The sequence below is a fragment of the Chinchilla lanigera genome, unplaced genomic scaffold (assembly GCF_000276665.1).
Source record: "Chinchilla lanigera isolate Chin_1 unplaced genomic scaffold, ChiLan1.0 scaffold00004, whole genome shotgun sequence".
NCBI classification, from domain to species: Eukaryota; Metazoa; Chordata; class Mammalia; order Rodentia; family Chinchillidae; genus Chinchilla; species Chinchilla lanigera.
This window is the reverse complement of record NW_004955405.1, coordinates 9,619,617-9,630,667: the sequence shown is the minus strand read 5'-3', so window position 1 is coordinate 9,630,667 and position 11,051 is coordinate 9,619,617.

Genomic DNA, 11,051 nt, shown 5'->3' with positions numbered 1-11,051 from the left:
GGGGTTTTTGTCTTTTTTTCCTTTGGTCCGTTCACAGTCCTTCCTGGACATGAAGCTCCCTTAGGTTGGATTAGGGCTGTCTTAGGGTTGTGTGGCAGCTGGCACAGCTTGGACGTGGAAGATGGAATCTATAAATATTTGTCAGATTCTGGGCAGCTCTTAAAGCAGGACACTGATGTTTAAAAAGTGTGAAGAGCCCCAGACTGGCTCAGATGTGCAGACATCCCCAGGGTCAAGAGAAAAGGCCTTTCCATTGTGGCATCCTCAGTGAAGCATGCCACCCAAAGTAAGAGCAAGTGCCCTTCCTGTCATGGAGACAGGAGAAGGAGAAGCGGAACTCCAGCTCCACTTTCTGCGTGGAGAGAGGACGCTCCCATTGGACACTGCAGGCCTTGGCCAGTGGGGCCTTGGCTCCCAACAAAGAGAGAAGGCTCAGCTCGGGTTCTATCAAGTATGTGATCTGAAGGGGACCTTTAAGGCCAGGTTCACTCTGGGTCCTGAGAAACCTTGGAGGAGGATCTGGGAGTTAGGCCAGATCCTAGGAAAGGGAAGTTATGTCTGCATTTCCAGACAAGGAGAAACCAACCACCAGGAAGCAAAAACCCTTGCTCTGACAGCTGTCACTGTGATGGGAGGGCTGAGTGTGTGCGTCAGGGGTGCACCCACACTACACACTGTCCCAGCACTGCAGGCTCCCAGTCATAGACGTCACAGGTGATATAGTGAAAGCTGGGGACAGATCCGTACTGTACACTGAGAAGAAAGAAGGAGGGAGGTTCGATCTGCTTGTGGATACCTTTGAAACTTTCATGGAGTAAGTAGATTAAAATTGCATAGTTTTCTTTTTTTTTTTTTTTGGCACTGGGAATTGAACTCAGGACCTTGCACTTACCAGGCAGGTGCTTGTGCCACTGAGCTATATCGCCAGCTCTAAAATTGGATTTATGCTATAAAGGCTCAATAACCAGACCAGATGAAGGGATAGGAATGCCTAGGGAACAAAGTAGAAAGCTCAGAAATCATCTCCAATCCACACAGGAGGTTCACTTAAGATAAAACAGTATTTCAAGTCAGTGGGGTGTAAATGGAGTCATGGTAAATGGTGCTGCAGAAGTGGGTAGTCATTTAGAGAAGGCTATGGCTTTAGCTATACACAATATTATACATTAAGTGGATCAAAAATTTAATTTAGATGCAAAAATATAAGTACATAAAGTCTGCAAAATAAAGCATGGCCAAACCCCTTTAAATCTTTGGACTCAGAAAGTCTCTCTATCACTTAAAATCCAAAAGCCAAAAAAGGTAATTTTGATGAAGTTTTGATGATTAGAAAACTTTAGCTCATGTGGTGGTGCACATCCATAATCCTAGCACTTGGGAGGTTGGGCACAGGAGGATTGTTGAGAGTTCGAGGCCAGTCTGGGCTACAAAGTGAGCTCAAGGTCAGCCTGAACTGTATAGTGAGACCCTGTCTCAGAAAAAAAAAAGACCCTCACCTTTAAAAATGGGTGAAGAACAGGAACCGACAGTTCCAACAAATGTAAATCTAAAAGGCTCCTAAACATGTTAAGCTACTGAGTCTCACTCATAGGACAAGCACATTTAAAACTGCCATGGACTTGGGTGTAGTTCAGTGGTAGGGTGTAGCTCACTTGCCCAAGCATGCGTGAGGCCCTGGGTTCAAGCCCAGACTTCCCCCACCCCCACCAACAATAAGAAAACTGTTACATCTGTGAGGCTGGGGAAGCAGGTGCTCTCACACAGAGCTGGTGGGAATGTGTAAGTCAGTACCTTGATGGAGGGAGCTTGTGACATCTGTGTGGACTGAGTGTGCAAGGAAGAGTGAATGGAGATTTGAGCAGGGGCAATCCAGATGAAGCCAGATTATTTCAGGCCTTGTGCACCTGCCCAAAAAGTTTGAATTTTTACCCATAGGGTCCCGTGCTACCTGCTGAAACTTTGTGTGATAAGAAAATATTCTGTATCTGTGCTGTTCTGTAGGGTAGCCAAGGGTGACTGCTAAACCCTTGAGATGTGGCCCAAGTGATTGAGGAATTTCATTTTAAATTTTATTTAACTCCAATTAATTTTACTTTAAATAGCCACCTGTAGCTACTGTATTAGAGAGTATGTCACATACCTTATAGAGCCACAGGTTTTGGGAGTAGGGGGTAACAGTGTTATGGCAGATACATTGTGTCAACTTGAGGAGTCCAGAAGCTTGACTAAGTGACTTAGCAGTTCTACATCCTGGGGTGAGATGGACACACCCTTACAGCTCTAGGATGTTGTTCATTGTGTCAACTTGAGAAGTTTAAAAGTTCAACTAAGTGATTCAGCAGGGGGCCAGAGTTTGTCCTTTGTAAACATGCTCAGCTTGTGGAAGAGGAGGGCATGGGCGGATAGCCGATATACAGTATAAAGGATGAAAAGAGGCTTGTTTCCCCGCTTCCCTTGTGCTCTTGCTGCTTTTGCTGTCTTCTGCCACCTTGGACTCTTGCCCCTGTGCCCTGCCACTCTGCCTTGGAGCCAGCTGATTATGGACTGAAACCTCCACAAACTGTGAGCTGAACAAACATCTTCTTCCTTAATTTTGGGTATTGGGTGTTTTGTCCCAGCAACGAGAGAAAAGTAACCAAGACACACAGCCAGCTTTAGTTTGCAAAGTATGAGAAGGATAGGTTCCAGGGAGGCTGATGGAGCTTGGAGAGGATTGGACAGATGGCAACAACAATGCCATATAGAGAGGGGGCTGCTGACTCAAATTAGGGGTCGAGAGCTGGGTAAGAATGAGCAACTTTTGGAAGAGTGAGGACAACATGGCAGACAGTGATGATGAAGAAAGAGTTGAGGATGACTCTGCAGACACAGTGAGAGCTAAGGTGTGGGCAGGATGTGAGTTCAGGGGGGCCAGGCAGGTGGAGCAGCTGTGGGCAGGAACACTAGTAAGTTCCTGCCCGGTGATGGTACACCCTGAGGACATCCGCATTGAGAACGAAATCCATGCTCTGCACAGGAACCACCCACCTCCCCAGTCTCCTGCTCTTCCCAGCATCACCCTGCTTGGGCCACAGGGTCTCCTTCCTGTTCTCCCACAGGTTAAGCTCAGTTGCACCGCAGGGCTTTGTGCTGGCCACTCCCTGTGCCTGGAACACCCCTCCCCCAGGGCTTCAGGTGGATGTCTTCTCTTCTTCAGATTTCAGCTCACATCTTATCTTTTCTGAACAGCCACCCCTGTTCCCCTTCCTAGGCTGCCACCTCACTCGCCTTACTTTTCTGTGGTCTGCGTCTCGCTAAGCTTATTTTGCCTACTGGTGTGTCTGCCCACTGTTCTCTTCTTCCTGTGTCCTTTGGCTTACCTGCCACCGGGCCTGGCACAGAGTGGGGCTAACAGCATAGCGGTGATAAATGAATCGGAAGGGAGGAGGAGGGTAGTGGAATCTGCCTGTCTCTTGCTGCCCCAAGAGAACTTCTCAGTGACCTAGGAACAGGTGCTGTGGCCAACATGGTGCCTGGCATCTGTGCTTACACAGGCCTCTATGGACTCAACGGAGAGCACACCAAAGTGTCCTCAATTTGAGAGCTTCCAGGGACTCAATCTGTGGTCTATTGACTTGCAGGAGGGAAGGTGAGATATGATATAAGCGGGGGACATCAGGAGGCTTGGCCATGGGCCCAGTGCCCCCCGCCCCTCCGGCTTTGGGCTTCACAGGGCTGCTCTTCTCTTTGTGAAGCTCCTTCTTCGGTCTGGCCATCTGCAGGATGGAGGGAGACAGATGGGTGAGGCCCTCTTCTCCCTCTGCGGAGCTCGCTGGCCTGTGTTCTCTCTATTGCCAAGGACAGGTGGGGAGGCTCAGGGAAGAGGCGAACTGGGGAGCTCAGTCTGAGAGGACAAGGAAAGATGATCCTGGAGGACAGCATGTGTATGTGTGCGTGTGTGCGTGGTGGTGACTTTGGGCCACTAGAACAAAATGCCACACTGGCTGGCTTATAACCAACAGATGTGTTTTGCTTACAGTTCTACAGGCTGCAAGTCTAAGACCAGCTGCCAGCTGCTTCAGTGTCTAGTGAGGGCTGCATCCTGGCTCATAGGCATCATTTTGCTGCATTCTCACATGGTGGAAAGGAAGAGGAGTTCTCTAGGGCATACTTTATAAGGACACCAACCCCCATGAAAGCTCTACCTCCATGGCCTGATCATCTCTGTTTTTGTTTGTTTGTTTTGTTTTTCTTCCGGTACTGGGAGTCAAACTCACCACCTCACACTTGCCACACAGATGCTGTGCTGCTGAGCTAAATCCACAGCTCCGTGGCCTGATCATTTCCCAAAGACCCCATCCTACAGCTATGACCTCTTTGGTGAAGATTTCAATACAGGAATTCTGGGAGGAAGGAAACATTCAGTCTACAACAGTGTGCATGTGTGCGTGTGCAAGCCCGTGTGTGTGCACAGCGTGAGTGGACTGGGCAGAAGGGTGTGCCCGGCAGCAGGCACCGCAGGAACAGAGGCCATGAGGTGGTAGGCAGAGTGGTCCATGGAAGTGGTGAGAAGCAACTCAGCCCTCTGCAGCAGAGGACAAAGCTTGTATAACGGCAGAGACCAGAACCACGGGAGATGGCTGGGTCCCGTTCTGAAGTGACAGGGAGCCTGAGGTGGGTTCGACAGTTTACGACATGATCAGAGCGGCAGGGAGGCGGTCCTGGGAGAGCCACTGCAGCTCCACGCTCCTCTTTGCCATGAGTACTTGTGGCTCCAGGGCTGAAGTCCTACTCACGGGTACTCACCCTTCCCAGCAGTAGCTGCCACCGACAACCTCATGTGGCAGGATCTGAAAAGTCCTGACGTTCCAAGCTATACGTTCTGTGAAACTAATCAACGATCTACTTGTTATGTGTCCAGTGAGAAATTCGATAAAACAGGTGCCCTCGTGGATTGTCCCAGGGAGACAAATGGGGCCGAATTAGGGTATTTGAGTGTTAGGGCCGGGCAGGCGGATGTAGGAGCAGCAAAAAGGTGCACTTTCTCACCTTCTTCCTGACCATTCAGCTTCATGGGGCTGTCTCTCCTGATTTTCCCACAGGTGCGGGCCTGTGTTTACCTGCCAGAGCTGGCTTGGTATCTAAGGGCCTCTCCAAATTGGGCAACTATTCAGAACAGAGACACTGAAAGGTTTTCTAAGAGCAGACGAAGACCTGTGAACAATTTTAGCCCAGTTGTGAGAAGTAATTTGCTGAAAATGAGCTTGTTTTCCCGTACTTTGTTTTGTTCAGCTTCCTACTATGTACATTTATTATCACTCCTCGATTCACTGTGTCAAAAAAGTAGCTGATGGAGAAAAAAAAAAAGAACTCTGAATAATTATGAGGCAGAGAAATTGCTCATTTCAAAAATAAGTTGAGACCATGTTAAGACAGTCCTCATTTCTCCAAGGTAAGATAAAATCTCACGACCCTCTGGAGTGCCCAAGGGCTTTTGTGACAGGCAGCTCATAGACTGACCCATGTTATTTATTTATTTTGGGGTGGGGATTGAATCCAAGCCGTGGTACATGCTAGCACATCCTTCACCACTAAGCCACCTCCCACGTCACTTGCATTACACCCCACTAGAAGACACTTCCTTTCTTGACCTCTGATCATAAAAGCAGCATTTTTTTTCATTACTGGGGATTGAACCCAAAACTGTCACCCTGAACTAGATCCACAGCACCTCCTTCTAAAAAAAAAGTTTATTTTAACAGGGTCTCACTAAGTCACTAAGTTACCCAGGCTAGGTTTGAAGTTGTGATCCTCCTGGACCAGCCTCCCAGAGTTCCTGGATTACAGGTAGAATTACAGAGTATATTTTTAGCTTGGCAATTTCTTTTCATGACCATTACAAGGTGGCAGGCACATGTCCTTCTCTCTCTGCGGCCAGGCTGTGTCTTACCCTTTCTTCTCTTCTCTCCCTACCTGAGTTCCTTCATATTGTCAGGTCGCACTTGTCCTGTGCCATGAAAGCTCCCGTGACTCCGCCCCTACAACAGCATCTGGGACGCCACAGAGAACACACCAGGGTGGCCATAAACAGCAGACTTGGGTGCAAGTCCTATATTCTATACTTCTGTCTAGATGTCACCCCAGAGCCTCATGTGCTTGTAGGTGTGCCTTTGGGGAGTGACTGGATCATGTGTGTGACACTGGGTGAGTCCACTGATGGGCTTATAGCTGGTGTGATGCTGGGGGGTGAAGCCTGGTGGGAGGATGTGGGTCACTGTGGCTGTGGCTTGATCACCTCCTGCCTTGATGCTGTTGCTTCCTGCCTGCCATGCCGTGTCCTTGCAGTTTCTCCTCTGCGATGCCTCTCTGCTATGTGCCAATCTGTCTTGGAGCCAGCCAGCTATAGACTGAACCTCTACAAACTGTGAGCTAAAATAACCTTTCCTCCTTAACTTGCAGGGGTCACATATTTTGTCCCAGCAATGAGAAGGTAACCTAAGACATCGTGGTTTTGTTCCTTGCTAGCCCCTTGAACCTAAGCAATCACTGGGAGTATGGAGCCCAAGTTTTCCTCTTCTGCCACCTGGTGTTGGGAATTTCTACCTCCCTGAAATGCTGAGAGAAGACTACTCTACAAAGGAAACCTTGCAAAGTCCCTCAGGCAGTGTCTGGCACATGCAGCTGCTCAGAGAGCTAGAGCTGAACTCTGAAGGCACTCTCCTGGCCAAGCCTTTGCTCCATGCGTGGGACAGCAGCTAGGAGCACCAGATGGTCCAGGTCCCCCAGCACATCCCAGCTTCAGCTCAGGCCTTCTGACTGGCACTGGCCCATGAAGGTGAGGCAAAGGGGGGCTAGTCATTTCTGAGCCCATATTCCATCTGTCCCCTCCCTGCCACAAAGAGACACAGGGGCATAAGTTGAGATGATAGAACTAGGAGCTCCCTTATTCACCAAATGCAAAAGAGGCTCTACAAGAGCGAGGAAATGTATCTTCTGTATACAAAGCCCCTGCTCCTTTAATGGACCAAGCAGACCAAATGACCAATACTAAGCAGTTACAGTAGCTGTGCACTCCTGCATCACCAAACAATACAGTCTGCAAAGGCATCACCAAGTCACTCTGTCATCGAGTGGGCATTATGATCTGTTCACACAAACCTAGGTGGTTGAGCCTACCACTACCACTGCAGCACCCACCCTGGCTACCGTATACACAGTGCCTGCCACTGCTCCTGGGGCCATAAGCAAAACATGTGATTAAATCAAGCACAGAGAAAAGGATGCAGCCAAGAGAGTGGGTAAATAGAAGATGATGAAGCTGCTGCTAGCACAGTGTCGCTTGCATTTACCATCATGGGTGGTTTTATGAGTAGAAAGTGTTTTCCAAAATAAGAGAAAGCATGCTACAGTAAATGCATAAATCAATAACCTGGTGATTTTATCATGACCTGTTACCATGGACTGTATGTAGTCATGCATGTTTTACTTTCAGAAGCTGTGTGGTAGGTTTCTGCGCCCAGCATCGCCACAGACTTGTGAGGTATTTGGAGCATGATTTATATCTGCCCCACACTGCACTAGGCACCAGGGCCAGGGCAGTGAGCAGGGCACACGCACAGCAGAAGAGTGTGTGTGCATCAGCAATGGAGACTATTCAGACTTCTGAAATTTCCTTTTTGTCCCAGAGGTTTTCGAAGCAGAACTCCATGTGTATTACCTTTGGGTCCCGTCAATCTGGGAGTCTGCGAGGCAGGCAGGAGGTAGAAATAAAAAGGAAGTAGGTACACTGGGCCTGGTTATTCCCAATCTTTGAGCAGACAAGTTTTAACCCTAATGGTGGAGAGAGCTTTGTCTCTCCCCACATTCTTACATGAAGACATAGCAGACTGGGCTCCTCCAACAGAAGTTTGAGCAGATGGAAGTCGGGTGAGATAGATTCCAAAGCTGCATCTAAATTAGACAGAGGAAATGTAATTGCAGACCATTGTCCCTGCTCATGGAGATTGCAGCATGGTGCTCACCTACAGGCAAGACGAGGTTTATCTGTGATGCTTCCCTCCAGTGCCATAAGCATTATCTTCTGGAATCAGCTGAACAGTCTGATCCTTGCCATTGTAATGGTGCCTGGCTGTACCCACTGACTGCTTCTCTTGGAGTCTAGTACTGTGCAGGCTGGTCCTATCCTGGATGCTAAAAACAAAGGGGAAGGTGAATGTTTGAGACACAGATGCCCAGAGTCAGATGCTTGGAGATGAGCTCAGAATTAACACACTTCTGCCCCAGGTGTGAGCCTAAAAAAAAAAAAAAAAAGGAAAAAAGCAAACAGATGGCCCCATGCAATTTTTATTCGATGCATGGAGCACCCCACCAAACCCCAAAGCACAGGCCCTCCTGGTGCTTGCTTCTGAGATTGATGTCTCTGTCTTCCAAGTGGGAAGCGCAAACTTGGAGAAGTCACACAACTACTTGAAGGAAGTGTGAAGTCCCAAGCTTCTCTCTGGCTTGCCAAAGGGAAAACAATGCCTGAAACCCACCAGAACAGAGATGAGAGCAGCAACCCTGTTTACACAAAGAAACAGACAAACCTTAATTAATTTATTTATTTATTTCAGTTTTTTTTCCAGTACCAGGAATTGAACTCACGACCTTGCGCTTGCCAGGCAGGGGCTGTGCCGCTAAGCTAAATCCCCAGCCCCTGACAAACCTTAATTTAGCAGACAGGACCATAGCTCTGCCTCAGCACCATGTTCCAAAGTGCTGAGGAGCTTCTGTGACTGTATTTGCCTCCCAACATCTCCGTTAGGAAAAGACTTCTAGGGACACAGGTTAGCTATCTTGTTAGTGGACCCTCAATTTGGAAAAAGAGGCCATTTCTGAAATGTTTGCTTTTGAAATAATTAGATTAGTTGAGAACCCTGAGATAACAGGAGAAAGCTTAACGTAGACAAATTGGATTAAATAATAATTTGTCCTTGGCTGTTATAAAGATGGAATGTGTGTGTGTTAGTATGTGTAAAGGGCCAAGAGTAGGACTCAGCAGAGTAAGCGCTAAGTAAAAGTTATGTAGTTAGCATGATCTTTTCGTGACTTTTATCATTAGTCGGTTACAATGATGATCAGAAAAGATACCTGAAGGTAGGGTAGGGCTAGCAAGCCCCGATTTTGGACTCGTACTTCCCTTTGCTCCTCCTCCTTGCATCCCCCAACCCGTCTGGCAGACTTTTGGCTAGATGTCTGCGGACCCTGAGTTGTGAGGCCCATGTGCTTCTGAATTATGCCAGACCTCAGTTATGCACTTTTCTGAGATCCAGGGACAAATGTCTCACTATTGTGAATAATCATTGTATCAGTCAGGGGTTTACTGGAGAAACAGATATAACACAGGATGTACAAATTGTAAGAAATTATAAGATTGGCTTACGACGGGCAGCCAGAGAGTTGTATGGGGAAGTGTGCAGAGGGTGTCTGCACACTGAAGACCGAAGGAATCAGTGCAGGGTCTGGAGTTCACTGCAGAGTTCTGTGCAAGTCCGTACCAGGAGGCCGATGAGTCTGCGACGGAAGGCTGAAGGATCCAAGGCGGCAGCCGAAGAGTCTGCACTAGGAGCCAGGAGACTAAGTTCAAGCTGAAGGTGAAGACTGGAGCTCCTCCAAAAGGAATGGAGGTACCTCTGTCTTTCTTCATTTCTCTTTTATGTTACCTAGGTGATGATCCACCATAAGGTGTCTCCTCTACACCCTAGGGTGTAGAATTGCTGGGTCAATTGCTGAGCCAAGTTTAGTTATGCTTCTAAACTTTTCAAGTTGACATAATCAATCAACCACTACAATCATATAATGCAGGAGTTATACTACAGTCCACAAATGGAAATGAACTAGTTATTGACCAAGCAGGGACCATAAGAAAAAAGCTCACATCAGCCACACGGGCAGAGGGATCTGGGTCTGGAGCTGTACTCTCACACTGTGTTTGGTATCAGCATAGGAGCCTTGCAGCATAAAAGGGAGGATTATACAGGTTCTCCATATTAAAAAAGTAACTTCAAAATTTTGAAAATTTCATCCAGAAAGATTAGAACTGATCACAATTTTGAAAATGTGTTTAATATTTAAGTGATTTCATTGACAAGAAATCAAATGGGCCACCCTTTGATGGTCCCCTCTGAGGGTGCTCAGAAATGCCTGGGTTGCCTCTCCACTGCCTGAATTTGTAAAGTTGGGGGTCACGCAGCCGGGCACCCCTATCTGGTAATCCTTAGACATCAGTTAGAAGAGCATGAGTTGGAGGCGGTTCTCAGAAAGGCCAGGAGCAAGTGGAGCTGCATCTTTCCCACAGGGGAGAGAAAGGGCAGCGGAGCACTGTGAGGACCAAGTTTCAAGGTCAAATTTCTTCTGTCTTGCTGAGCAGCCAGGTCACAGAACTTGACCTTCCCTGTCTCCACCTTCTCTTTTGCTCCCTGGTGATCAGAAGAGCGCTCAATCCTCTGGACTGAAAAATCCCTTCTACTGACTGGTCCCTTGTGAAAGGATTACCCCTAATCCAGGGAACCTCACACTTAGTAGATTTTGAAGGGACAATCATAGCCCCTGAATATGTGAAACTGGACTATACTGCATAGAAAATTTTTGACCAATAACAGATAAAACAGTGACAAATAATATATCAATACCTCTGAATTCACCTTTATTAACCTTGTCAGGTAAAATACAAAATATTAGTTAAATTTAAATTTTGGATAAACAATGGGTAATTTTTTAGTACAAGTATATCCCAAATGTTGCATGGGATATACTCAGGCTAAAGGTTACTCAGTATTATCTGAAATTAAAATGAAACTAGTGATCTTCTGCTTTTATTTGCTCAATCTGGAAACTCTAACCTGGAAATTTCACTCTTTTGAATCACATGCTTAGTTTTTACTTTTTTCATATATTTTTTTCTCATAAATTTGTAATTTAGGTTTCCTGTCTAATAAGACTAAATTCTGTATGAAATAGTTTAGAACTTATGAGAGAAAAATTTATGAGATGCAAATTAAAAGGAACAGTAACTAGATCCAAGCTCAATTACA